This window comes from Macaca thibetana, chromosome 20, assembly GCF_024542745.1.
Source record: "Macaca thibetana thibetana isolate TM-01 chromosome 20, ASM2454274v1, whole genome shotgun sequence".
NCBI classification, from domain to species: Eukaryota; Metazoa; Chordata; class Mammalia; order Primates; family Cercopithecidae; genus Macaca; species Macaca thibetana.
Window position 1 is genome coordinate 14,766,855 of NC_065597.1, and position 13,464 is coordinate 14,780,318.

A 13,464-nucleotide genomic window follows, 5' to 3' on the forward strand; every position below is an offset into this window, starting at 1 on the left:
TAATGCTGCTATGAATGTTTGTGCACAAGTTACGTGTGAATGTATGTTTCCCTTCCTCTTGGGTGTATATCTATGTTCTCCCCCACCACCCCACCCACTTTTTTGTCACCCCTGTGCAATGCACTTACCTTGGACGACTCTAATAGTTTTCACAAGCCATGCAGAAGAGCAAGACATCAGTAAGAAGGACCTAAAAGGTAGAAAAGTATGTTACTTAGATCAAAGAGCTATTTTTGTCTTAAAACTACATGTATGCCCTTTTTAGCAATGACCCAAATATTGGTTCAGAAATTAGTGATTGAGAAACAGACCCAGTGAGGGAAGGAATCAGCCTGCAGTATCAACAGAAGTCCCTGCTGGGCTACTAAGGGTCCTTGTTTCAGAGCTTAAAGTCATTTATCTACGAGCAGATGGACTAATACATTGAAGCTAATATAATGGTTCCAAAAAGCTCCTGGGGTCTTTGTTCTCTGACCAAATATTTGCATCCTGTGTCTTGAATAAAAAGTTTTAATTTCTACTTAATAGTTTACTCACTGATGACTTCTTTAATTTGGTATTTTTCTTTAAAATGCATGACACAGGCAGGCTAAAATTTCAGGAAATGTGTTTAACCTTATAAAGATCAACACATAGGTGTAATGGTCTTATGTGAGGAGAGGCATTGCAAAGTTAGTTGTGTTAAAGTAAAATCAATACCTATAGAAAAGAAAATTAGAAAGTAAACTGCTGATTTTCCATCCCTCTTTCTTTTTTCTTGTCAACAGTCTGTGTAGGTTTGGAACTCTAGGAATCACTACATTATAAAAGTCTCCAGGTCTCCATTCTAATGGGTTCCAGGTTTTCCTGTTATGGGGATGAAACTAGCAGACTTAGTAAATCCTTATTTATTTGTCCCAAAGGCCAGACAATACTCTTTCTTCTCTGGTGCTGGTTTCTATTCATTCACCACCTCTTCTCACGTTCTTTCGCTGCCCATCATTAATCTTTCAAGCTACAGCTGGGTGGGTTCAGAACAAAACCATCAGAGGAACTGAAAAATGAAATATTTACCTGCACCAATGGGGAAAAAAGGTCTATCAAATTTATCCTTTCAATGCAATCACATTCTCAAAAATGTTAATTCTACTCACTTTCTAGATAGAAGACAGGATGTATACATACACACACATATATATTCACTCTTGGGGGGTGTGTGTGTGTGTGTATATATATATATTTTACTATCTATCCTCATTTGTAATGAGGTATAATATATAGAGCTCAGTTAGTTACCATGGAGACACTGGTCCTCTGTTTCTTATCACAGAGCCACACTATCGTCTGGTGTCAGCCAAGGAGGGATGACAAAAGCCTCCCCAAGAACCTAGCTCTGCAATTACTGAGCAATCAAGCGCCTCTTTTAATAGAGCACATCCAGGTATACACGGCTCCTCTCCCAGCACTGTCTTCTCTTCTTCCTTTTTAAACTTATACATAGCAGGATGCACTCACCAAGTGTAGATATCTTCCTCTGTTGGATGGCTTGTTTATTTAGGATTTCAATGATATTCTTTGGTTTAAATAACAGAGCTCACTATCGTCCTCTTTGTTTTTAAATCTCTAATTTTTAAGCAATTATTTTCTTCTAATGATACACACTGATCATCCTTTTATGCATTAATCCATTTTTATGGTTTATCATAATTAATGAAGTGAAGGAGTTGATAAATGAAAATCATAGTCTCTAAATTTTCTTAGTCCTGAATTTTCCCTACTTTCTCTAACCAAATTGCTAGAGCTATCAACAAAAAAAAAATTTTACACCTGAATGACCAGCATTCATTCTTTGTCTTCTGGTGGTGATATAAATGAGAAGCTAAATGAATTGAATGCATTTAAGAGGAGAAACAAAAAAGTCTAATTTTTCTTCAAGTATGTTTATTTTATTTGGGGGTTGGCTCCTATTCCAAGGTTTGCTTTTGATGCTCAGACATTCTCAACTCACTCAGAAATCTAAGGTGAAACAAACACGAAAAAATGCTCAACACCACTAATCAGAGAAATGCAGATCAAAACCACAATGAGATAGCATCTCACGCCAGTCAGAATGGCTATTACTAAAAAGTAAAAAACAACAGATGCTGGTGAGGTTGCAGAGAAGACAGAATGCTTCTACATAGTTGGTGAGAATATAAATTAGTTCAGCCACTGTGGAAAGCAGTTTGAAGACTTCTCAAAGAACTTAAAACAGACCTACTGTTTGACCTAGCAATCCCATTACTGAGTATATACCCAAAGAAAAATAAATTGTTCAACAAAAAAGACACATGCACTTGTATGTTCATTCCAGCACTATTCACAATAGCAAAGACATAGAATCAACCTAGGTGCTCATCAACAGTGGACTGGATAAAGAAAATGTGGTACATATACACCACAAAATACTATGCAGCCATAGAAAAGAATAAAATCATGTCCTACGCAGTAACATGGATGCAGCTGGAGGCCATTATCCTAAGCAAATTAATGCAGGAACAAAAACCAAATACCGCATGTTTTCACTTATAAGTGGGGGCTAAACAATGGGTACATACGGACACAAAGATGGCAACAACAGACACTGGAGACTCCAAAAGATGGGAGGTGGGGGTGGAATGCTGAAAAACTACCTATTGGGTAGTATACTCACTGCCTGGGTGACAAGATCAATTGTACCCAAACCTCAGCATCACACAATATACCCATTTAATAAGCCTGTAAATGTACCCCCAGATCTAAAATAAAAGTTGAAATTAAGAAAAAAAGAAATTGAGGATGAAATAAGGTATAGACTGAGGCATTCAAATTAGCCTGAATCTATTATTGTAGATAGGCTTCTTGCAGTAACAGCTAAGCTTTGCCCTGTGTAGTATCTCTAATGTTACAAAATATACCACTCTCTTTGATTTTGCTCAAGTTATAGAACTCTGACCTGAGAATTCAAGGGTCAGAGGGAAAAAAAAAGGTCATAGAGCTTTGCTAACATACCCTTATCGTCAAGGAAGAAGGAATGTTCAGGTGTTTATAAAGAAGTATGATTATAGTTGGGGTAGGGAAAGATAAAAACAGTGAGATACTATAAATATGTATGACACAATCCCTGCTCTGAGTAAACTTATAATCTAATTGGAGAAACAAGCCTTTAATTTATGCACCAGCTTCCGTAATATGAATTAAGTAGCAAAAAGTATACAACAGTGTAAGTGTTGAGTGGCAGGGGATCAATCAAGTCCAGAGTTAGTAAGATGTAGTAGAAGAAGTAAGATTTGAGATTATTCTTGAAGAAAAGAAAAAAAAAAGCAATCTAGACAAGGAAAATAGTAGAAGCTAAAATGTAGTAGAAAACTGGTGATGGTCTTCTCAGGGGATTGTGATGTTAGTATTAGTGAAGCAAATCATTTTTGAGTTTCAAGAAAACTTCTAGAATCAGTTTAGGTGATGATGTAAGTTTCCTCCTCTAAGACCAATGCCCAAGGTCCATCCCTCTTCCCTTTACTAGGAAGGGTGGAAGCAGTGGGGGAAGGGAAAAGAGGGAGAGAGAGAGAGAGGAAGGGAAGGAAAGAAGAAAAGGAGGAGAGGGAGAGAGGGAAGGAAGAGAGAGGGAGAACAATGACATTAAAAAATGACACAAAAAAGAAATGAAAAGCAGAGGTTGCCTTTTTGCAGGTGGAGAACAACGTGGGTTTTCGCAGGCAGAATATGGACACATTCTGTGCTATGTGATCCCCATATGCCAAGAATGTCATTAATTGGATAGAAAGGAAAGACGAGACTGGCCGAATGCAGCTCAGGACATCAAGGGCTATATACTCATGCATTTTCACCTATGCTATGGAATCTTTGGTATAGCTACACAGTATGTATAGGCTTTGTTAGGAGATTGACAGGAGCCTGAATTAATACTAGGATTTTAATAAATCATTGATTCCTGGCATTTTTGTTACCAAAAGATGGTCTCATAAACATACAGAGTCTTTGAGCTGGACAATAGAGAAAAAGGTATTTGGACAATGGCATAAGCTGGCGGAGGGGGGATGCCAGCCTAAAAGTTTATTGGAACTATTTGAAAAAGTTTGCAGAAAAGGTTTACTGGGAAGTGATTCGAAAGAATAAAGATCTTCATGGTAATATAACAGTAAGGACAGGCATGGTAGCTCACACCTATAATCCCAGCACTTTAGGAGGTGAAGGTGGAAGGATTACTTGAGCCCAGGAGTTTGAAACCAGCCTGGGCAACACAGTGAGACCCCGTCTCTGCAAAAAATACAATAGTTAGCCAGTAATGATGGTGTGCGCCTGTAGTTCCAGCTAGTCAGGATGCTGAGGTAGGAGGATTGTTTGAGCCCAGGAGGTTGAGGCTGCAGTGAGACAAGGTTGTACCACTGCATTCCAGTCTGTGTGACAGAGCAAGACCCTGTCTCTAAAAGACAAACAGTAAGTGCTCCATACACATTATCTATGTGCCAAGCACTGTGCTAAACACTTCATGTGCTTGATCTCATGTAATTCTATAAGATAAATAGTAGTCACCTTCTTATAGAAGAGGAAACTGAGGCTCAAAAGAAATTAAGTAAGCTGCCCATGATGACCTGACTCTATTATAACAAAGGCAGTATCTGCTTCAAAATATATAATTACTATAGTATCTATTTCTTCAGTGTTTTCCTCTATTTCCTTTGATAAGGTTATATGCAAAGGCATAAAAGAAAAATAATCTGCATTTCCTTTGTAAATTTTGTTAAGAAGGGAAACAAAAATTGAAAAGGATATTTCTGAATAAAGAGGGGGAATGGAGACATGGTGCTCATAGAGAAATACTTCCTAGGACACTAGGGGAAAGTAGTAAAACAGTCAAGATAATTCTCTTCTTTAACATGCTTCATCTAGCTATGTAGAGACTCATGCGAAAACAAAAAAAAATGTACAAATAAAGAAAAGTTAGTGTATTTCATCTTCCCTCATTCACTTGCCATTCTGCAGGCATGAGATTATAAATTCCAATGAGCTTTGCTCACTTCATAACCTGGTCTTCTTGTCATTCTGGAACATACCAAGCTTCTTCCTATCACAGCATCTTCACACTGCTTGTTACCACCACTTAGAACTTATGGCTGACTTCTCAAGAACCATGCCTCAGTTCAGATGTTAGTTCTTCAGATTGACTTTTCCTGAACAACCTAGGTAAAATGCTTCTCTTCTTCCCTACTCAAAACCTACCCTCTTCCTCACACACTATGTAAATATCCTGCTTTTTCCTCTTCACAGCATGTATCACTATCTGAAGTTATTTTTTATTTTTATTAGTTTTTAATAGAAACAGGGTCTCACTCTATTTACCAGGCTGGTCTCAAACTCCTGGCCTCAGGCCATCTTCCCATCTTGGCCCCACAAAGTGCTAGAATTATAGGTGTGAGCATCCATGCCTGGGCTATTTTTTATGTTTTATTTTATGTATAAAAATTTATTCATATGAATATAAAGTTTTATTCATTACTATATCTCTAGTACTTACAAAAGTAGTTGGCACATAGTAAGCATGTAGTAAATATTCGTTGAATGAATGAATGACCACAGTACCTGCCAATAGGAATAGGACAAACCTAAAACAGATACATTTGGTAATGCTTCATAATTTACAAAGTGCTTACATATACTTCAATAGTCAATATCCCACTGGGGACTAATCTGCATATCAACTGGTTATATCAAAACACCTACAAATTAAAGAATTCTATTTGCTATTGCAAGTCTTAGCCTTATTTGCATGAAGGCCCTCAACTCAATTAAAATTCTTGGCATAGTAGTGTGCCTAGTTACTGTCTAAACTCCTTTCAAAGCACTGGTAAGAAGGACTTTTGATAGAATACAGAAGAGCAACAAAATATGCTATATCAATGAGTTCCAAAGTTTTTATTGCCATTTGCAACACACAAAGTTCCTGCTTTCATTTGCCAGAAATGTCCTTACAAACACTAAGGTTTTTATTTCTGCTTTTCAGACTAATACAAGTTATACTGCTCTGCACAGCTAGAAGAGAACACCATGGTTAACACATGAAAAATAGCTGGTCAAAGCAGGTAACTTTTTTGTTCATAACCCAGAGTTACTTTGAAATTTTCTGGGTATCTGAAGAGAGAATGACATTGAGGGTTGAGAATTCAATCTCATGTTCATACATTTTCTTTGCTGACTTACCCAAGAATTAGGATAAATTCTTTACGGATTTTATCCCATTCCAGTTTCACTGGCCTGGGGTTATTCTGAAGAATTAGCACCTCCATCTCCTACACGGGGCTTGACAAGAATCAACATATTTGGAATTGGTAGAAGACACAGGTAGCAAACACTTAACTTGCAGAAGTAATGACATTTCAAAAACACCGAATTATTGGTGTCCCCTCTACCAAACGATTTTTTGTTTTCATTTGCAGAATGAGGCTTAGGTAAAAAAAACACCATTCAGAAAATCCTATGTTGGGGCCGGCCGCGGTGGTTCACTCCTGTAATCCCAGCACTATGGGAGGGCGAAGAGAGCAGATCACCTGAGGTCAGGAGTTCGAGACCAGCCTGGCCAACATGGTGAAACCCCATCTCTGTTAAAAATACAAAAATTAGCCAGGCATGGTGGCGCACACTGTCATCCCAGCTACTTGGGAGACTAGGGGAGGAAAATCGCTTAAACTCAAAAGGTGGAGGTTGCAGTGAGCTAAGATCACACCACTGAACTCCAGCATGGACCACAGAGAGAGACTCCATCTCAAAAAAAAAGCTAAACAAAAATGTTTCACTTAGTTTTAATTTTAAAATAAGTATTAAAAAAAGAAAATCCTACATTGGACTTAACAAAGAGAGCCCAGGTCCTTTCAGTGTCTCCAGTGGGAGTTATAATTATTTTTGCTGAACTGATGACTGAAGGTTTTTCCTACAGGGTATTTTCTTTTCAACAAGAGGCAGAGAGACTACAGTTCTCGTTGACCTCCATCCATCCAGATATCTGCTCTTAACTCATCAAACAGTTCTGTCTCATTACTAGGACATTACACATTGTTTCAGACCTCTTTTCACTGTAAGAAATGAAAACAGATGTCTAATCCCTAGGACTTATACGGTGGAAAAGACAGTCCCACTCCTGGTGTAGACTCCAGTTACAAGAGTCCTTCTTAACTGACTGAAAATAACTAATCATTCGCTTTTTGTGATTTTATTACTGTGCAGCCCATTAGGTATTCACTAACTGATAATTTAAAAGATTTTTGTCTATAAATAGCATGTTTATCTTGGAAACACTGCTAGCAATTTCAGCTTAAAATTTTGCAATGTGGTTCATTTGCCAAAAAAGGGGGTGTTTTAAGTAAAATGCAATGTTCAATGCATCACATACACTTATTTTATGAAAGGTTTTTGGTTTTTTATCACGTCAGAGCAGGTACAACGTGAGAGGAGAAAGCTTATTGGATGAGCACATACGGCCGTACTTATTGAACTGCACGTGGGTAAACAATATGGTAAGGAGACCATTAATAAACTCAATAATGGTATCAATAAATTGCAACAGAATACAGAAAATGGTAGTGCAAGTATGCATCTTTGAAAAGCTATGTAAAGCATTTGAAATTACCCAAATGAAGTCCCCTCCCTCACTTTGGTAGTAACTAAAGTTAACAAATCCTGGCTTTTGTCCTTCCCCTCCTGTTCTTCATTTTAACAAAGTTGGTTTTAAAAAAATGGTTGAATGTGGTGGTTCATGCCTATAATGTGAGCATTTGGGAGGCCAAGGTGGGAGGACTACTTGAGGCCAGGAGTTTGTGATCAGCCTGGGCAACATGATGAGACTTTCATCTCTACAATCAATCAGTCGAAATATAGAAGAGAAAAGCAAATAGTAACAGAAAGAAGGGAAATCAACAAGATGTGGGAGCACCCAAGAGGTACACATATCAGTAAATGCTAAGTAGAATGAATAAAAGACCAAATTTTGGTCTTTAAATATATTTCTATCTCCATTCTGTAAGTATGTATTCAAGAGATTATCATAATAAATTAGTAACTTATTTTTCAAATTTAATTTCATTAAGAAGGGAGGATGTATATTACTGATGATTAGATAAGCACACTAACTTTTATACAACAAAGTGCATATTTTCCTTTATAGTAATAATTGGGAAATTATACATTTATTCCACCACTAAATGTACTATACATTTTTTTAAAGCAAATCTCCTTTGGATTGCCTTTAGTATCACTTTAAAAATCCATAGAAGAAAATTTGCCTCATTACTTTAAAAATCCATCTCTTTTTTAGTTTTTGAGACAGGCTCTCACTTTGTCACTCAGGCTGAAATGCAGTGGCATGATCACAGCTCACTGCAGCCTCAACCTCTGTGGGCTCAGGTGATCATCCCACCTCAGCTTCCTGAGTAGCTGAGAACACAGGTACATGATATCACAAGTGGCTAACTTTTGTATTTTTTGTACAGACAGAGTTCCACTATGTTGCCCAGGCTGGTCTTGAACTCCTGGACTCATGTAATCCGCCCACCTCAGCCTCCCCAAGTGCTGGAATTACAGGCATGAATCATCATGTCTGGCCTCTAATTAAAAAAAAAAACACAAAAATCCACCTTGGTCACTATACTTATTTCGAAATGACTTTTGATTATTTCAAAAACAGAGATACCTTCAGTTTAAACACTTGAAAAGTATGGCAGGGAGGGGCCAAGATGGCTGACTAGAAACAAGTACGGTCAGAGGCCCCCACTGAGGATGAAAATAACAAGTGAATCCTGCACTGGCAACTGAGGTATCCAGGTTTTCTCACTGGGACTGACTAGGCGGTTGGCATGACCCACAGAGAGCAAGGAAAAAAGCAGGGTGGAGTGACCGCCCACCTGGGAGCCACACATGGCAAGGGGAGCTCCCACCCCCAGCCAAATGAGATGGTGAATGATTGTGCTATTTCACCCGAGAAACCATGCTTTTCCCACAGATCTGTGCAACCTGTGGATCAGGAGATCCCTTCATGAGCCCATCCCACCAGGGCCTTGGGTCTCAAGCACAGAGCTGTGGAGATTCTCAGTGGTTGCTCAGCTGGAGACTGCTTAAGACTACTGAGTTCCTGGCAAGTAGGGGCAGCAGCCATGACTGCCGCTCCAATCTGCTGTTTTCCCCTGCCTGTGCCAGGGAGTCTGGGTGGTTTGGACCCAGTGGGAATTCCCCACAGCACAGCACAGCACAGCATAGCAGCTGTGGAAGACCATGGCCAGACTGCCTCTTTAGGCTGGACCCTGACCCATCCCTCCTCACCAGGCATGGTCTCCCTGTGGGAATTTCAGCAACTCCAGCCAAGGGGTTAGGGACAGAACTCTGATCTCCCTGGGATGGAGCACCTGGAGGGAAGGGTGGCCGTGATCTCCACGGATCAGTGGACTTAGTCTTTCCCCCTGCTGGCTCTCAGAAATCCAAGCAGTCCAGACAAGTGAGATTCCCCCCAGTGCAGTACAGCCCCTCCAGCAAGGGGCAGCCAGAGTGCTTCATTAAGCAGGTCCCTTAGAACCCCAAACACAGGTCACCAGACACTTTATACAGGAGCATTCCTCCTGGCATTAGGTTGGTGCCCCTCTGGGATGGGGTTCCCAGAAGAAGGAGCAGGCAGCCATCTTTGCTGTTCTGCAGCCTCCACTGGTGACACCTTCAGGTACAGGAGAGACCCAGGTGACAAGGGTCTGGAATGGACCGTGAGCAAATGGCAGCAGCCCTATGGAAGAGGGACCCAACTGTTGAAAGAAAAACAAACAGAAAGCAACAACAACAGCATCAACAAAAAAGTCCCCATGAAAATCCCACCCAAAGTTCAGTAACCTCAAAGATTGATGTTAGATAAATTCATGAAGATGAGAAAGAATCCACAGAAAAACACTGAAAACTCAAAAAGCCAGAGTGCCTATTCTCCTCCAAATAATCACAATACCTCTCCAGTAAGGGCATAGAACTGGGCTGAGGCTGAGATGGATAAACTGACAGAAGTAGGCTTCAGAAGGTGGGTAATAACGTACGTTGCCGAGTCAAAGGAGCATATTGTAACCCAATGCAAAGAAGCTAAGAATTATAATAAAACATTGCAGGAGTTGTTAACAAGAATAACCAGTTTGGAGAAGAACATAAATGACCCGATGGAGCTGAAAAACACAAGAGAACTTCACAATGCAACCACAAGTATCAATAGCTGAACAGACTAAGCAGAGGAAAGAATTTCAGAGCTTGAAGACTTTCTTGCTGAAATAAAACAGGCAGACAAGATTAGAGTGAAAAGAATGAGAAGGAATGAACAAAACCTCCAATAACTATGGGATTATATACAAAGACTGAACCTATGACTGATTCAGGTTCTCCCCAATCCCTGAAAGAGATGGAGAGAATGGAACCAAGTTGGAAAACATACTTCAGGATATCATCCAGGAAAACTTCCCCAAGCTAGCAAGACAGAACAACATTCAAATTCAGGAAATCCAGAAAACCCCAGTGAGATACTCCATGAGAAGATCAACCCCAAGACACTTAATCATCAGATTCTCCAAGGTCAAAATGAAGGAAAAAATGTTAAGGGCAGCCAGGGAGAAAGGCCAGGGAAGCCCGTGAGACTAACAGTGGACCTCTCAGCAGAAATGCTATAAGCTAGAAGAGAGTGGGGGCCAATATTCAACATTCTTAAAGAAAACAATTTCCAACCCAGAATTTCATGTCCAGCCAAACTAAGCTTCATAAGTGAAGGAGAAATAAAATCCTTTTCAGACAAGCAAATGTTGAGGGAATTTGTCACCAGCAGGCCTGCCTTGCAAGAGCTCCTGAAGGAAGCACTAAATATGGAAAGGAAAAACCATTACCAGACACTACAAAAACACACTGAAGTACAAAGACTAATGACACTATGAAGCAACTACATTAACAAGTCTGCAAAATAACCATTAAGCATCATAATGACAGGATCAAATTCACATATAACAATATTAACCTTAAATGTAAATGGGTTAAATGCTCCAATTAAAAGACACAGAATGGCAAGCTGGATAAAGAGTCAAGACCCATTGGTGTGCTGTATTCAAGAGACCCATCTCATATGCAAAGGCATGCATAGGCTCAAGGAAAATTTACTGAGCAAACAAAGCAGACAAAAGCAGGGGTTGCAATCCTAGTTTCTGACCAAACACACTTTAAACCAACAAAGATTTTTTTAAAAGACAAAGATTTTTTAAAAAGACAAGGAAGGGCATTACATAATGGTAAAGGGTTCAATTCAACAAGAAGACCTAACTACCCTAAATATATATGTACCCAATACGGGAGCACCCAGATTCATAAAAACAAGTTCTTAGAGAGTTACAAAGAAACTTAGACTCCCACACAATAATAGTAGAAGACTTTAACATCCTGCTATCAATATTAGATAGATGATCAAGACAGAAAATTAACAAAGATATTCAGGACTTGAACTCAGCTCTGGATCTAGTGGACCTGATAGATATTTACGGAACTCACCACCTAAAAACAACAGAATATACATTCATGCTGCCACATGGCACTTACTCTAAAGTCAATCACATGATTGGAAGTAAAACACTCCTCAGCAAATGCACAAGAACTGAACTCATAACATTCTCTCAGACCATAGGGCAATCAAGTTAGAACTCAAGATTTAGCAACTCACTCAAAACCACACAACAACATAGAAATTGAACAGGTTCCTGTTCCTGAATGACACCTGGGTAAATAATGAAATTAAGGTAGAAATCAAGAGGTTCTTTGAAACCAATGAGAACACAGAGACAATGTACCAGAATCTCTGGGATGCAGCTAAAGCAGTGTTAAGAGAAAAATTTATAGCACTACATGCCCACATCAAAAAGCTAGAAAGATCTTAAACTGACACTCTACAATTACAACTAAAAGAACTAGAGAACCAAAATCAAACAAGCCCCAAAGCTAGCAGAAGACAAGAAATAACCAAGATCAAAGCAGAAATGAAGGAGACAGAGACACAAAAACCCTTCACAAAAACCCCAACAAATCCAGGAGCTGTTTTTTTTTTTTCTTTAAAAAAAAAAAATAGATAGACTAATGAAATAGATAGACTACTAGGTAGACTAATAAAGAAGAAAAGAGAGAAGAATCAAATAGACTCAATAAAAAATGATAAAGGGAATATCACTGCTGATCCCACAGAAATACAAATAATGATCAGAGAATATTATAAATACCTCTATGCAAATAAACTGGAAAATCTAGAAGAAATGGATAAATTCTTGGACACATACACCCTCCCAAGACTGAACCAGGAAGAGGCTGAATAACTGAATAGACCACTAACAAGTTCTGAAATTGAGGCAGTAATAAATAGCCTATCAACTGAAAAAAGCTCAGGACCAGACAGATTTACAGTTGAATTCTACCAGAAGTACAAAGAGGAGCTGGTACCATTTCTTCTGAAACTATTACAGACAATTGAAAAGGAGGGAATCCTCCTTTTCATTGCCAGGATGCAAGGCTGGTTCCACATATGCAAATCAATAAATATAATTTATCACAAAAACAGAACTAAAGACAAAAACCACATGATTATCTCAAAAGACATGGAAAGGCCTTTGATAAAATTCAACAACCTTTCATGTTAAAAACTGTCAATAAACTAGGTATTCATGGAATATACCTCAAAATAATATGGTATTATTATTTAATGACAAACCCACAGCCAATATTATACTGAATGGGCAAAAGCTGGAAGCATTCCCCTTGAAAACCGGCACAAGACAAGGATGGCTTCTCACCACTCCTATTCAACATAGTACTGGAAGTTTCCAGCTAGGGCAATCAGGCAAGAGAAAGAAATAAAGGGTATTCAAATAGGAAGAGAGGAAGTCAAACTGTTTGCAGATGACATGATCCTGTATCTAGAAAACCGCATTGTCTCAGCCCAAAAGCTTCTTAAGCTGACAAGCAACTTCAGGCAAAGTCTCTGGATACAAAATCAATGTGCAAAAATCACAAGTATTCTTATACACCAACAACAGACAAGCAGAGAGCCAAATCATGAATGAACTCCCATTCACAACTGCTACAAAGAGAAGACAATACCTAGGAATACAACTAACAAGGAAAGTGAAGGACCTCCTTCAAAGAGAATGACAAACCACTGCTCAAGGAAATCAGAGAGTACACAAACAAATGGAAAAATATTCCATACTCATGGATAGGAAGAATCAATATCATGAAAATGGCCATACTGCCCAAAGTAATTTAGAGAGTCAATGCTATTCCCATCAAACTACCATTGACATACATTCTTCACAGAATTAGAAAAAAAAATCTCCTTTAAAATTCATATGGAACCAAAAAAGTGCCCATATAGCCAAGACAATCCTAAGCAAAAAGAACAAACCCAGAGGCATCATG